Raw genomic sequence first — 15,590 nt, 5'->3', positions numbered from 1 at the left:
CCAGCTGAGGGAAAACTCGAAGTTGTACCACATTAATTCTGCCTCATGCACAAAATCACGTTACTCCTACGACCAGAGAAAGTGAAATATTCCTTGATAAAGAGCAAGCCGCTAATAACAAAGCAAGCTTATCGATAAACCTTTGTACTCATGCATTACTGCTGCAGTGCTGGTTGTAGCGGGAGTGGAAGTAGGAGAACATGCTTTTTATGACTTCTAAAAGTATTGAATAGAAAGTAGGGCTGTCCAACAGCAACATCTTAATCTACCGAGAGTCGTCTGTTCTTTCGACCAATTGATTTTTCCATAGACACATCCTCTGTGTTTTAATCAACTACATGCACTGAGCTTGTCTGGTGTTAAGCGCACTGTTAAACAAAATCATTTTACACAAATGACTAGAGGGAGTCCGACCGCAATTGCTTTGATCAAGGAAAGAGGGTTATTATTATATTCTGACAATTTATAACATTGTAAAGAGTAAAATTATATAAGTAAAACCAGAGAGGATGTTCTAACGAAAAAAGAAAAAAAAAGTCACGCTTTTATTAAAGCAAAGATTAAAAAACAGCCGAATTTGTGAAATTGTTTATCCATGTGGTTGCGCGAGGCTTGGTGCTCACTGAATCACAAGCAGGATCTGTCTTATTTCTGTACATATATGGATGATTTCTAAAACCAGGCACATTTAACTGTTAGGCTGTTGATTATAGACCTAATTAAGTTGGGGTTCTCTCTCTCTTCACTTGTCTTAGACAATGAAGGCAAGGGCTGTTTTCGTCTCCTCACTCCACCGTATTGTTCTCAACACCAATAAGCTGGGTAACTTTGCTATTATGCACATAGCAACATGGTCTAAGAAAAGCGGAAGCACCTACCACCGACAGAACGAGACTAATAATAAAAACATGTTTTTAAAGAACGCAAGGCTGGTTTTTGTTCTTTATTCAGAAATGTTTGGTAATCAACTAGGAATGCCTTGGAGACCGACCAATTGGTGATCACTACTTTAGACTCTCAATTCGACTGAGAACTTTGAGCCCTTATGTGAACTTGTACAGGACCTGTTAGTGAAAATTATTTGAGAACCTTGCGACCGAACACGAATAAATCCTTCTGACGCATTGGCATGTGATGTTAGCACTTTGTCCTCGTCATATCTACATTTGATAAGAGAGTAGAATGGAAGACGGATACAGTACAAGCATAGCTCTTTGAATACGCTGTGCCCTTAACCCCTTTCTGTACCCTCCCCTCCATGTCCTTCTCCCACGCCGTACTTGCAACTGTCCTGTTAAATCAATAAAATACGTAACTCAGACATTCTGCAATCCAGCTAAACATCAGGGCTGGGAATTGCCAGGGACCTCACGATACGATCACGATACTTAGGTGCCAATAGGATATGTATTGCGATTCGACAGCAATTTTATTGAGACTCGATGTTCCAAACATATTGCTCACCATATATCGCTGCAGAGGGAAGAGAACATAAGAAAACGAGTTGATCAGTCATGGAAATAGAAGGGCTGATAACAAAACGGGCTTCCCATTTAAACAGACAAGTTATGAAAGAAGAAATACTGGCGTTTTGGTGCAGGTACAGCAAACTAGCTCAATAATAATATCCCGATATGTAACTGTATTGATTCCCCCTCACTCCTAAATATCAATTATGTAGGCCTATACTATTTAATTCAGCCCATACAGTGCATTCAGAAAGTATTCAGACCCCTTGACTTGTTCAAAATGTGGTAACAATAGAGCCTTATTCTAAAATGGATTAAATTGTTTGTTTTTCCCCCTCAATCTACAAACAATACCCCATAATGACAAAGCAAAAATGGGTTTTGACTTTTTTTTTTGCAAATGTATGAAAATTAGTTGACGCACCTGCATGCATGCATGCATAAATGTTTACAAGTCTCTAAACGTGTGTGTATACATGTCTAAAAACCTGTTTTCACTGTCATTCTGGGGTATTGTGTGTAGATTGATGAAAACAAAATATTAAAATATATTTTAGAATGACGCTGTAATGTAACAAAATGTGGAAAAAGTCAATACACTAAGTTAATGAGTGCAGAGTTAGTCTGGGATATTCCTCAGTACCGCAAACACATACTGCAGTGAAAGCTTATCTGGTTTCCTCCAAACATCCTAGCGTCGTTCCTCATCTGGATAATGGGCCACCGGTAGGGATCAGCGAGTCTGAATAAGCGTGTGGTAGTGGCGATTGGGAAAGTTGGAATAATCCCCTTTGGGTTTGATGTCATTGGGGCTGAATGGTGCATCCGGCGTAATCAAATAAAGACAGTGTAGCAGGGGGCGGGGGCAGGCTGAAGAGCCCATCCAAAACCCCTCCAGCTGTTTCTATGACTGCCACGTCCCGCCACAGCATCTGGCAGCGGAGTGTGAATAACAATATGCAAACATGTTGCTGTCGACTCATAGAGCAGTGAGAAGATGCTTCGAAGATCACCCCCCCCCCAACTCCGCCCTTAAAGACTACTCCGTCTAAAGTCTAAAGACAGACTAAAGCGTCTGTCTGTCTGCATATCTCCCATACACACTGACAGGGACAGACGCTTTCCCTTAATACTAAGTTTTCAGAATGTTGTCAAAGAAATGTTTTCTGGCTACTGGCATAACATGGAGCTAAACAACTTATCAAACACACCTACACCGAACAAACAAACAGTAGGGAGTAGTAAAAGCCTTTTTTACAGACACTATGCATCCTCACAGTCTGACAGCTGTCCAAATGAGAACTGTTTATCAGGAACTGGCTGAAGCCAAAAGAGCTATGACTCTAGCCACCCAGTAAATTTCAGACAAGAAGCCAAGTCATCCCATAGGCCACATTCCTTTGTCGTTTGTTTCACAATTCCGCTGGGCAGTTCTAGGTTGATATGAGCTGGCACTGATTACTACTTGCAATGTGCAATATAGACACACGTCAAAGAAGATAATTGTAGACTGCACACTCCAGCAGCTGAAGAAGATAATGGTAGACTGCACACTCCAGCAGCTGAAGAAGATAATGGTAGACTGCACACTCCAGCAGCTGAAGAAGATAATGGTAGACTGCACACTCCAGCAGCTGAAGAAGATAATGGTAGACTGCACACTCCAGCAGCTGAAGAAGATAATGGTAGACTGCACACTCCAGCAGCTGAAGAAGATAATGGTAGACTGCACACTCCAGCAGCTGAAGAAGATAATGGTAGACTGCACACTCCAGCAGCTGAAGAAGATAATGGTAGACTGCACACTCCAGCAGCTGAAGAAGATAATGGTAGACTGCACACTCCAGCAGCTGAAGAAGATAATGGTAGACTGCACACTCCAGCAGCTGAAGAAGATAATGGTAGACTGCACACTCCAGCAGCTGAAGAAGATAATGGTAGACTGCACACTCCAGCAGCTGAAGCAGTTGATTCCACCCCAACTGCACAAAATACCACTTACTTTGCATTGGATAATCCCCCCGTTTAAAAAATAAAATAGATTGGGACTAAATGAAAGAAACAAATGGATTCAACCGCTTAAATTATCCCTGTGCTCTCCACAATGACAGAGCACTGTTAAATCAAAATGTCTGTGTCTGGGTGGCCACAGACAAATGCCATTTCATTGATTTATCATTCATAATCAAAAGGTTAAGCTGGATGACTATGCCTCCTGGAGAATATCAATGGAAGATGACTAGGGTATAAATCACAAATGTAACATTGCGATGACAACACTAACTCAACAATATCCAACCTGATTCAACTTTAAGGCCAGACTTAAAAGGTTATGGCCAACTTCATATCCCCCTGGGAATAGCGTAGCACTTGGTCTAACTAGTCTGGTAATTAATGGAGGTTTGTTCTGGTCAATTCCTTTGAAAAATCCCAATAGCTGCTATCAAACCCAAATCTAAATGAATTGGCCCACTTTCCTGCTCTCTATAGCCAAGAGAAAACTAATGTTTTCTTTTAATATGAAACTCTGCTTCGGGGGAGAACTGCTGAAAGTGCTGACAGACGATAAGGCTTGATTCCGGCTAACAAAATCTAGGATGTAGCCTCACAGCCACGGCCTGGGAGCGAGTCCCATTGTATGTCTGTATAATGAGCAGAGAGCGCAAGTGTCACACTAATGAGGGCAGTTCAGAGACAAAGGCAGCGCTTTAGACCAGGAATTCACAGACACATCAAAGCTATAAAAAAAAAAAACAGGCCCAGCTATCAGTACCGCTACCGTTAGGCACTAATGCTGCCGCCGCTACCGTTAGGCACTAATGCTGCCGCCGCTACCGTTAGGCACTAATGCTGCCGCCGCTACCGTTAGGCACTAATGCTGCCGCCGCTACCGTTAGGCACTAATGCTGCCGCCGCTACCGTTAGGCACTAATGCTGCCGCCGCTACCTTTAGGCACTAATGCTGCTGCTACCGTTAGCACTAGTCTTCTAAACGTACAGCTACCGTTTAAAACAGTTACTGCTTATATTTAAGCTACCACCACAGCTGGGCAAATGCAGAGACCCTGCTAGGCTAATTCTGCACTTATGCTGTGTGAGTAATGTTAACTAAGCCTTTGTCTACCCATATACCGCTTCCACAAACTCCGTAGCGTCTGCTGTCACCACCGGCTGGCTAGATTGCGGTTGTCAGTGACTAAGTTCCTACTGCACCAAACTACGGGTCATTGCATCATAAGCAGGCTGTGATTAGCATGAAAGAGTAGGATGATACTGAGCTTTGAGAGATCAACAACCTCCAAGAGTCTAATAATCAAGTCAGTGCAGATAGTCGAGTTAAGGCAACATAATGAACAGAAACATTAGGATCGCTTCATTTGCCAATAGTTAAGCAGGCCTAACTGTGAGAGGGGAAACATTGATTTTCTTCACCTGTTTAGGTGAAAGCATAGCAAGAAACTGCAGCTGCTTTCACAACACCAGCTGCATACTTGGAGGAAAATGGGGTATTTGTATGTGTTGGTCCAATGAAGCAATAGCAATACCTCCAACGCCAGTGTTTCCCTAATATGCATTTAGACACCGCCGCTGCTTAAACAAAGCCCCCTCCCGCACAAATAAAATAAGAGTAAATATCACACACACATTCATTCAAGGGTTTTTCTTTATTTGTACTATTTTCTACATTGTAGAATAATAGTGAAGACATCAAAACTATGAAATACCACATATGGAATCATGTAGTAACAGAAAAAAAGTGTTAAATACATATATTTTATATTCTTCAAAAAGTAGCCACCCTTTGCCTTGACAGCTTTGCACGCTCTTGGCATTTTCTCAACCAGCATCATGAGATAGTCATCTGGAATGCTTTTCCAACAGTCTTGAAGGAGTCCCCACATATGCTGGGCACTTGTTGGCTGCTTTTCCTTCACTCTCAGTCCAACTCATCCCAAACCATCTCAATTGGGTTGAGGTTGGGTGATTGTGGAAGCCAGGTCATCTGATGCAGCACTCCATCACTCTCCTTGGTCAAATAGCCCTTACACAGCCTGGTGGTGTGTTTTGGGTTATTGTCCTGTTGAAAAACAAATGATAGTGGGACTAAGCGCAAACCAGATGGGATGGTGTATCGCTGCAGAATGCTGTGGTAGGCATGCTGGTTAAGTGTGCCTTGAATTCAAAAAAAAAGAAATCACTGACGAGGTCACCAGCAAAGCACCCACACACCTCCATGCTTCACGGTGGGAACCACACATGCGGAGATCATCCGTTCACCTACTCTGCGTCTCACAAAGACATGGCGGTTGGAATCAAAAATCTCACATTTGGACTAATCAGACCAAAGGACATATTTCCACCGGTCTAATGTCCATTGCTCGTGTTTCTTGGCCCAAGCAAGTCTCTTCTTCTTATTGGTGTCCTTTAGTAGTGGTTTCTCTGCAGCAATTCGACCATAAAGGCCTGATTCACAGTCTCCTCTGAACAGTTGATGTTGAGATGTGTCTGCTACTTGAACTCTGTGACGCATTTATTTGGGCTGCAATCTGAGGTGCAGTTAACTCTAATGAACTTATCCTCTGTAGTAGAGGTAACTGGTGGTTTTTGCAACTGCACTTGAAGAAACTTTCAAAGTTCTTGACACCTGTGGTAAACTCAATTGATACTAAGGACATGCCACTGGCTTTGAGTAAAGCCAGTGTGTCTATGTATGCGGATGACTCAACACTATACACGTCATCTACTACAGCGACTGAAATGATTGCAACACTTAAAAGAGCTGCAGTTAGTTTCAGAATGGGAGGCAAGGAATAAGTTAGTCCTAAATATTACAAAAACTAAAAGCATTGTAATTTGGACAAATCATTCACTAAACCCTAAACCTCAACTAAATATTGTAATGAATAATGTGGAAATTGAGCAAGATGAGACTAAACTGCTTGGAGTAACCCTGGATTGTAAAACGTCATGGTCAAAACATATTGATACAACAGTAGCTAAGATGGGGAGAAGTCTGTCCATAATAAAGCATTTCTCTGCATTCTTTACATGATCAACAAGTCAGGTCCCTACAGCCTGAGATTGACTTCATCACTACTTGTATTTGTAAGAGGTATTGACATGTTGAATGCACCGAGCTGTCTGTCTAAACTACTGGCACACAGCTCGGACACCCATGCATACCCCACAAGAGGTCTCTTCACAGTCCCCAAGTTCAGAACAGACTATGGGAGGCACACAGTACTACATAGACCCATAACTATGGAACTCTATTCCACAGATGCAAGCAGTAGAATGAGATTTTTATAATTTTTTTAACAAAAATACACCTTATGGAACAGCAGGGGAACAAACATAGGCAGACATGCATACAAACACGCAATAAAATATACACTACACACACGTACACATGGATTTTGTGTTGTAGATATGTGGTAGTAGAGTAGAGACCTGAGGAAACAGTGTTGTGAATATATTGTAAAATAAAATTATAAATGTATAACTGGCTTAAATGTTTCTGGACCCCAGGAAGATTAGCTGCTGCCTTCACAGGAACAAATGGGGATCCATAATAAATACAAATCTCTGCAGAACTCCACTAATCAGGCCTTTATGGTAGAGTGGCCAGATGCCACTCGTCAGTAAAAGACACATGGCAAACTCCAAGCGGGCTGTCAAAAGGCAACTAAAGGACACTCAGACCATGAGAAACAAGATTCTTGGGTCTGTTGAAACCAAGATAGAACTCTTTGGCCTGAATGCCAAGCATCACGTCTGGAGGAAACCTGGCACCATCTTTATGGTGAAACATGGTGGTGCCAGCATCATGCTGTGGGGATGTTTTTCAGCAGCAGGGACTGGCATACTAGTTAGGATCAAGGCAAAGATGAACGGAGCAAAGTTCAGAGAGATCCTTGATGAAAACCTGCTTCAGAGCGCTCAAGACATCCGACTGGGGCAAAGGTTCACCTTCCAACAGGACAACAAGCCTAAGCATACAGCCAAGACAACGCAGGAGTGGCTTCGGGTGTATGCCTTATGATTAACGAGACGTGGTGTGATCATAACAACATACAGGAACTCAAGTCATTCTGTTCACCTGATCTAGAATTCCTCACAATCAAATGTCGACCGCATTATCTACCAAGGGAATTCTCTTCGATTATAATCACAGCCGTATATATTCCCCCCCAAGCAGACACATCGATGGCCCTGAACGAACTTTATCTGACTCTTTGTAAACTGGAAACCACACACCCTGAGGCTGCATTCATCGTAGCTGGGGATTTTAACAAGGCTAATCTGAAAACAAAACTCCCTAAATTCTATCAGCATATCAATTGTGCTACCAGGGCTGGTAAAACCTTGGATCATTGTTATACTAACTTCCGCGACGCATACAAGGCCCTTCCCCGCCCTCCTTTTGGAAAAGCTGACCACGACTCCATTTTGTTGCTTCCAGCCTACAAACAGAAACTAAAACAACAAGCTCCCTTGCTCAGGTCTGTTCAACGCTGGTCCGACCAATCTAATTCCACGCTTCAAGACTGCTTCGATCACGCGGATTGGAATATGTTCCGCATTGCGTCCAACAACAATATTGACGAATACGCTGATTCGGTGAGCGAGTTCATTAGAAAGTGCATTGACGATGTCGTACCCACAGCAACGATTAAAACATTCCCAAACCAGAAACCATGGATTGACGGCAGCATTCGCGTGAAACTGAAAGCGCGAACCACTGCAAGGTGACCGGAAACATGACCGAATACAAACAGTGTAGCTATTCTCTCCGCAAGGCAATCAAACAAGCTAAGTCCCAGTATAGAGACAAAGTAGAGTCGCAATTCAACAGCTCAGACACAAGAGGTATGTGCCAGGGTCTACAGTCAATCACGGATTACAAAAAGAAAACCAGCCCCGTCGCGGACCAGGATGTCTTGCTCCCAGACAGGCTAAATAACTTTTTTGCTCGCTTTGAGGACAATACAGTGCCACTGACACGGCCCGCTACCAAAACCTGCGGGCTCTCCTTCACTGCAGCCGAGGTGAGTAAAACATTTAAACGTGTTAACCCTCGCAAGGCTGCAGGCCCAGACGGCATTCCCAGCCACGTCCTCAGAGCATGCGCAGACCAGCTGGCTGGTGTGTTTACGGACATATTCAATCAATCCTTATCCCAGTCTGCTGTTCCCACATGCTTCAAGAGGGCCACCATTGTTCCTGTTCCCAAGAAAGCTAAGGTAACTGAGCTAAACTGCTTTGAGAGACTAGTCAAGGACCATATCACCTCCACCCTACCGGACACCCTAGACCCACTCCAATTTGCTTACCGACCCAATAGATCCACAGACGACGCAATCGCAACCACACTGCCCTAACCCATCTGGACAAGAGGAATACCTATGTGAGAATGCTGTTCATCGACTACAGCTCAGCATTTAACACCATAGTACCCTCCAAACTCGTCATCAAGCTCGAGACCCTGGGTCTCGACCCCGCCCTGTGCAACTGGGTCCTGGACTTCCTGACGGGCCGCCCCCAGGTGGTGAGGGTAGGTAACAACATCTCCACCCCGCTGATCCTCAACACTGGGGCCCCACAAGGGTGCGTTCTGAGCCCTCTCCTGTACTCCCTGTTCACCCACGACTGCGTGGCCATGCACGCCTCCAACTCAATCATCAAGTTTGCGGACGACACTACAGTGGTAGGCTTGATTACCAACAACGACGAGACGGCCTACAGGGAGGAGGTGAGGGCCCTCGGAGTGTGGTGTCAGGAAAATAACCTCACACTCAACGTCAACAAAACAAAGGAGATGATTGTGGACTTCAGGAAACAGCAGAGGGAGCACCCCCCTATCCACATCGACGGGACAGTAGTGGAGAAGGTGGAAAGTTTTAAGTTCCTCGGTGTACACATCACGGACAAACTGAATTGGTCCACCCACACAGACAGCGTTGTGAAGAAGGCGCAGCAGCGCCTCTTCAACCTCAGGAGGCTGAAGAAATTCGGCTTGTCACCAAAAGCACTCACAAACTTCTACAGATGCACAATCGAGAGCATCCTGTCGGGCTGTATCACCGCCTGGTACGGCAACTGCTCCGCCCACAACCGTAAGGCTCTCCAGAGGGTAGTGAGGTCTGCACAACGCATCACTGGGGGCAAACTACCTGCCCTCCAGGACACCTACACCACCCGATGTCACAGGAAGGCCATAAAGATCATCAAGGACAACAACCACCCGAGCCACTGCCTGTTCACCCCGCTATCATCCAGAAGGCGAGGTCAGTACAGGTGCATCAAAGCAGGGACCGAGAGACTGAAAAACAGCTTCTATCTCAAGGCCATCAGACTGTTAAACAGCCACCACTAACATTTAGTGGCCGCTGCCAACATACTGACTCAACTCCAGCCACTTTAATAATGGGAATTGATGGAAATTATGTAAAAATGTACCACTAGCCACTTTAAACAATGCCACTTAATATAATGTTTACATACCCTACATTACTCATCTCATATGTATATGTATATACTGTACTCTATACCATCTACTGCATCTTGCCTATGCCGTTCTGTACCATCACTCATTCATATATCTTTATGTACATATTCTTTATCCCTTTACACTTGTGTGTATAAGGTAGCAGTTGTGGAATTGTTAGGTTAGATTACTTGTTGGTTATTACTGCATTGTCGGAACTAGAAGCACAAGCATTTCGCTACACTCGCATTAACATCTGCTAACCATGTGTATGTGACAAATAAAATTTTATTTGAGAGCCCGGAGTTGAACCCGATCTAACATCTCTGGAGAGACCTGAAAATAGCTGAGCAGGGACGCTCCCAATCCAACGTGACAGAGCTTGAGAGGCTCTGCAGAGAAGAATGGGAGAAACTCCAAATACAGGTGCCAAGTTTGTAGCGTCATACCCAAGAAGACTTGAGGCTGTCATCGCTGCTTCAACAAAGTACTGAGTAAAGGGTCTGAATACTTACGTAAATGTGATTTCAGTTTCTTATTTGTAATACATTTGCAGAAATGTCTAAAACCAGTTTTTGCTTTGACATGAGGTCTTGTGTGTAGATTGATAAGGGGGAAAAAACTATTTAATCCTTTTTAGAATAAATTGTGTGTGTGGGGGGGGGGTCAAGGGGTCTGAATACTTTCACAGCATTTCCAAACATTAAAACGCATTGGTAAAGTACCAGACACAGTACTCGGGTCTGCAGCGCTAGACTTTAAATAGGATGCACATCAAAGAAAACTGCCGTTGGTGCAGAATAATGAAATTGGACGCTCACTTGAAGAATATTGTTAATTCATAAAGGCTCCTACAGCAGCAGAATGATTGTATCTTGCGCCAACACATCTTAAATTGTTATAATACATTGGTTATTACCACATCCTTACCTATTTGCTTTTTTTTTTTTTTTAAGTCCAGCTTCCATCCGAGCAGCACCAGAACTCAAGCTGAGCTGTGCTAATAGCAACATTATGGAGATAGAGGTGTCTCTTCTTCCTCTCACAGGGATCTTGGCCAAAATGCAGGTATCTGCGTCTCGCCATCTAAAAATAAAGACGGCTAGCCGCCAAAAAGGCAGACAGGGAGTCATCTGAAGAGGTGGTAATCTGGTCTACTTCCATTTCACAATCCACGCTGGGAGAAAGGCCAGGGTATGACCGGCAAGACCTGCACACTCAGTAACCTCTAATGTGAGTCAGTGTGAAAGTATGTGAATACAGATTTCCCTCTCAGAAGAAGCCAGACAACAGAACAATTGTTTAAAAAAGAAAAGAAAATCATGAGCAAAAATTGACAGAGGAACTGTGTTTCGTGCAGTTCGTGTGTGAGTGAGATTCAGGCTGGTGTGTGGCATGAAGGAGGCTGAAACAGGTCCATGAAGACTCATTTCAGTCAAGTCTGGGGAAACCACAGCAATAACAGAGAGGAGGCCGTCTAGGCCACGAGGTAGACGCAGCCTCAAGGCACTGGTCCAAGACAATGTGTTGGGTTTGGCTGCTGTAGTTTAGATTCAGTTTATCAGGGAAGATACGATCTCTTCAGGGAAGAGAAAGCTGATCCTAGATCGGTGTTTGGGGAGAGCTTTGACATCAAGGCCCAGGGACTGGCCGGTCCACCATCAACGTTCTTGAACTGTGGTGAATGTATCCCGGTGCTGTCCTCTGCATTATCAATGTCAGCGATGAGGTGTCAGCTGTGGGTTTGTCAATGAGACATGTCAAATTGCTACCACTATGGAGCGGCCTATGACATCATGTAAATGGCACTCAGCCAAGCTCGGTTTCTGCATAACTTTCAATTACAAAGAATGTCACAGGGTGAGAACAACTTAGGTCCTACTTCATCTGTACCAAGTCCTATATATATAGCACCCTTTTTAGACCAAACCACTCAAGTCGCCCAGGCTGACACATACACAATCCGCTATACCATTTCACAATGCAGAGCTACAAATGGGAGGGTGTGGACAGGCTTGTCAAGACAGAGAGTAGTGGGGAGTCAGTTTAGCCTACATTCAGCCAACCTTCTCACCCATGTCCACACCACAAAGACAATCAAATGGCCATAATAGAGGTTCTGGAGCACTGATTTTGACCTGTATCGTTTCTAAAAACAGACGTAATGACCTCCCTCCCAATGACTCATTGAGCATTGCCTGTGTAAACCTCTGGCTACTTAGAGGAGGTTTGCTGACTGTGAGCCAAGAGGGGTTTGTGTGGTAGGCTTAAGAGCTAGAGTGAGGTATTTAAAACAGGTTAGTCACACTATTGGGTTGCACATTTCTGGGAACTTCCTATAAATTCCCTGGTGTACCCTAGAATCAGGAGAGAAGAAGAAGAAAATCCAGAAATCTCCAAACAGGATTTCTGGAACACAAGGGAATTTATTGAAAGTTCCAGGAATTTTGATCCCCGTAACACCTCCCAAATCAAAAGCCGTGTCTCACAGCCTCTTCCTGACAACTTTTGAGGACGTCGATATCATGTAGGATCCTACGAGACAAGCAGAAAGTGTGGTTTGAGAGGGACAGGATGACAGTCCCAACATTGATACTTCATACTTCTCTGTAACTCGAGACGGAAAAATTTAAGACTGGGTCGAGCCCCTGTGCTGTGGCGTATATCCTGTAATTGTTAGAGAGCGGGGATGTGTTGGAGGGGGAGGGGGGGGGGGGGGGGGGGGGTCCCGCTGGGGTAAAAACCCAACATTACACACAAACTCTAAGGAATAACAAACAAGATCAAATCCTTGGTGGTAAAATTCAAATGAAGGATCTTAGGCAAAGTACAGTATGGCCCCATATGGTTTAGGCTAAGTGACTCAATGAGTAAGCATGTGTGTGATTGGGTGTGTCATTCAGTTACAGTAACTAGGGAGCCAGTCCAAGGGAGAACCACAATCAGTGTGTTACCTAGTGCTTCACACGTCCTCTGACTCCATCCAGAACTCTGACGATCTTCATTCCACTACTCTGTTGCAGTGTAAATCGGCTGACGATCCTCATTCCACTACTCTGTTGCAGTGTAAATCGGCTGACGATCCTCATTCCACTACTCTGTTGCAGTGTAAATCGGCTGACGATCCTCATTCCACTACTCTGTTGCAGTGTAAATCGGCTGACGATCCTCATTCCACTACTCTGTTGCAGTGTAAATCGGCTGACGATCTTCATTCCACTACTCTGTTGCAGTGTAAATCGGCTGACGATCCTCATTCCACTACTCTGTTGCAGTGTAAATCGGCTGACGATCCCCATACCATTACTCTGTTGCAGTGTAAATCGGCTGACGATCCACATACCATTACTCTGTTGCAGTGTAAATCGGCTGACGATCCACATACCATTACTCTGTTGCAGTGTAAATCGGCTGACGATCCACATACCATTACTCTGTTGCAGCGTAAATCGGCTGACGATCCACATACCATTACTCTGTTGCAGTGTAAATCAGCTGACAGACTTCTCAAGTGCTCTGCTCAACTGTAGGCTAGATCTAAAGGCGTACCCAAAAGTCAGTCATAACCACAAACCTCAACCTTGATTATACCCATTTTAAAAAGACAGCGATAAATATTTAATTAGCTACTATACCCAGTAGTGTCCCAGCTGCTCAATAGTCGGTTAAGCAGACATGTCCTGTGTGTTCATTGCTAATGGTATCCCGTAAAATCCAGAGGGAATCGTAGATTAGGCTGAGGCTACATCGGGCGTGCATATGAGCTCACCTGAAGGGTAGCAAAGACGTTAGTTTACAACCCCCACTTGACATCTGTGAGGAACAAACTCAAAAGGCTAACTAAAGTTAGCCCAGGGACTGGCCGGCCCACCATCAACGTTCTTGAACTGTGGTGAATGTATCCCGGTGCTGTCCTCTGCTCTGCATTATCAATGTCAGCGATGAGGTGTCAGCTGTGGATTTGTCAATGAGACATGTCAAATTGCTACCACTATGGAGCGGCCTATGACATCATGTAAATGGCACTCAGCCAAGCTCGGTTTCTGCATAAAACTTTCAATTACAAAGAATGTCACAGGGTGAGGAGGAAAGAGAACATAAGGACAATCCAGAATTGCAAAATGAAACAGCAAACTTCCTCAAATGCTGAATATACTGTAGGCTGAAATTAATGTGTCAAACAACAGTGCGCAAAACCAAACTGTCACAAAAATATATATCTATATATTCCACGACGGGCCGAGTGTCTGCAGGTTTTTGGCTTTTCTTTCCAATTAAGCCCTAGACAGCCAGGTGAGGAGAGTACCTTATTAATTAGTGAGCTTAATTAACCAAGTACAAGGGTGGAGCGAAAACCTGCAGACACTCAGCCCTTCGTGGAATGAGTTTGACACGTGCTTTAAAGCCTAAAATTTGGTTCAAAGTTCATAAAAAGCTGACATATAGTCTAGTCTAGGCCTAACTGTCACTGAAAACTTTTGACTGTAGATAAGTGAGCTAGAGTATTTATTTCAGTAATCTCATAACATATTGCAAATAAGGTCTACAGAATCAGCAGCCTTTTGGCATCCGAGTCCCGGAGCAGTTGTTGAAAACAGGTTTCAGGGCTGCACGATAACTCCGGCTACATCTAAAAATGAGACCTTAGAGGTGGTAATGTGGGGTGTAGCCTACCCACTTGGGGAGGCAAAAAAAAAAAAACATCATTCATTGACACAGAGTTGAAAGTGCGCACACACACACACACACACACACACACACACACACACACACACACACACAAATGGAAACAGATGTCAAAAGACAGTTGTTCTTTGCTGGTCTGCATCCCCGTTTTCATCCATTACTCGCCCGCTCTCTCTTTGTTCTCTTCTCTGCCAAATCAAACACGATGGAAAACAGAGTGAAGCAATGGTGGTCAATGTGGAAAGAATGTATGTTGTTGAAGGATCTTTGGCAAATTCTAACCCACAATGAACCCCAGCGGTGCTTAGGGTCAGGCGACTGGAAGCGACGACCCCCACAGTGCAGGGGTCAGTAGAAACCTGGCCTCTGTCCATAGGTCTACCTGTCACAGTGTAAGTGTAACGGATGTGAAATGGCTAGCTAGTTAGCGGTGGTGCGCGCAAATAGCCTTTCAATCGGTTATGTCACTTGCTCTGAGACCTTGAAGTAGTGGTTCCCCTTGCTCTGCAAGGGCTGCGGCTTTTGTGGAGCGATGGGTAACGATGCTTCATGGGTGACTTTTGTTGATGTGTGCAGAGGGTCCCTGGTTCGAGCCCGGGACGGGGCGAGGGGGCGGACGTAAAGTCATACTGTTACATAGGGGTCAGTAGAAACCTGGCCTCTGTCCATAGGTCTACCTGTCACAGTGTACTGCACTGACGGCTGTCTGACAAAAGCTCACAGGTTAACCAACTTCCTGACAGATGAGGGTTTACAGCATGTTATCTTTATAATATTATTCCCTTAAACAAGGTGCTATGGAGGTGAAAAGAGAATCACTATAGATATTGTTTGTGGGTCTGTGAGGGACTGTAGGCATCATTCACAGGGTTCTCCCCATGATATTTTTAAAACAAGGTGTTGCCCGCTGAGTACAGCGGGGAGGCACGGAGGGGGGGCAGTGACAC

General features: G+C 44.4%; 1 protein-coding gene across 5 annotated transcripts in view; it reads right to left on the bottom strand.

The window, feature by feature from the left end:
* Nucleotides 1-15,590, bottom strand: part of LOC120053624 (arf-GAP with coiled-coil, ANK repeat and PH domain-containing protein 2-like) — a 72,752-nt gene that overhangs the window by 55,345 nt on the left and 1,817 nt on the right. The gene's annotated exons all lie outside the window — the stretch shown is intronic.

This window comes from Salvelinus namaycush, chromosome 9, assembly GCF_016432855.1.
Source record: "Salvelinus namaycush isolate Seneca chromosome 9, SaNama_1.0, whole genome shotgun sequence".
In the NCBI taxonomy this organism is placed as follows: Eukaryota; Metazoa; Chordata; class Actinopteri; order Salmoniformes; family Salmonidae; genus Salvelinus; species Salvelinus namaycush.
This window is presented reverse-complemented; position numbering and strand designations above follow the sequence as displayed.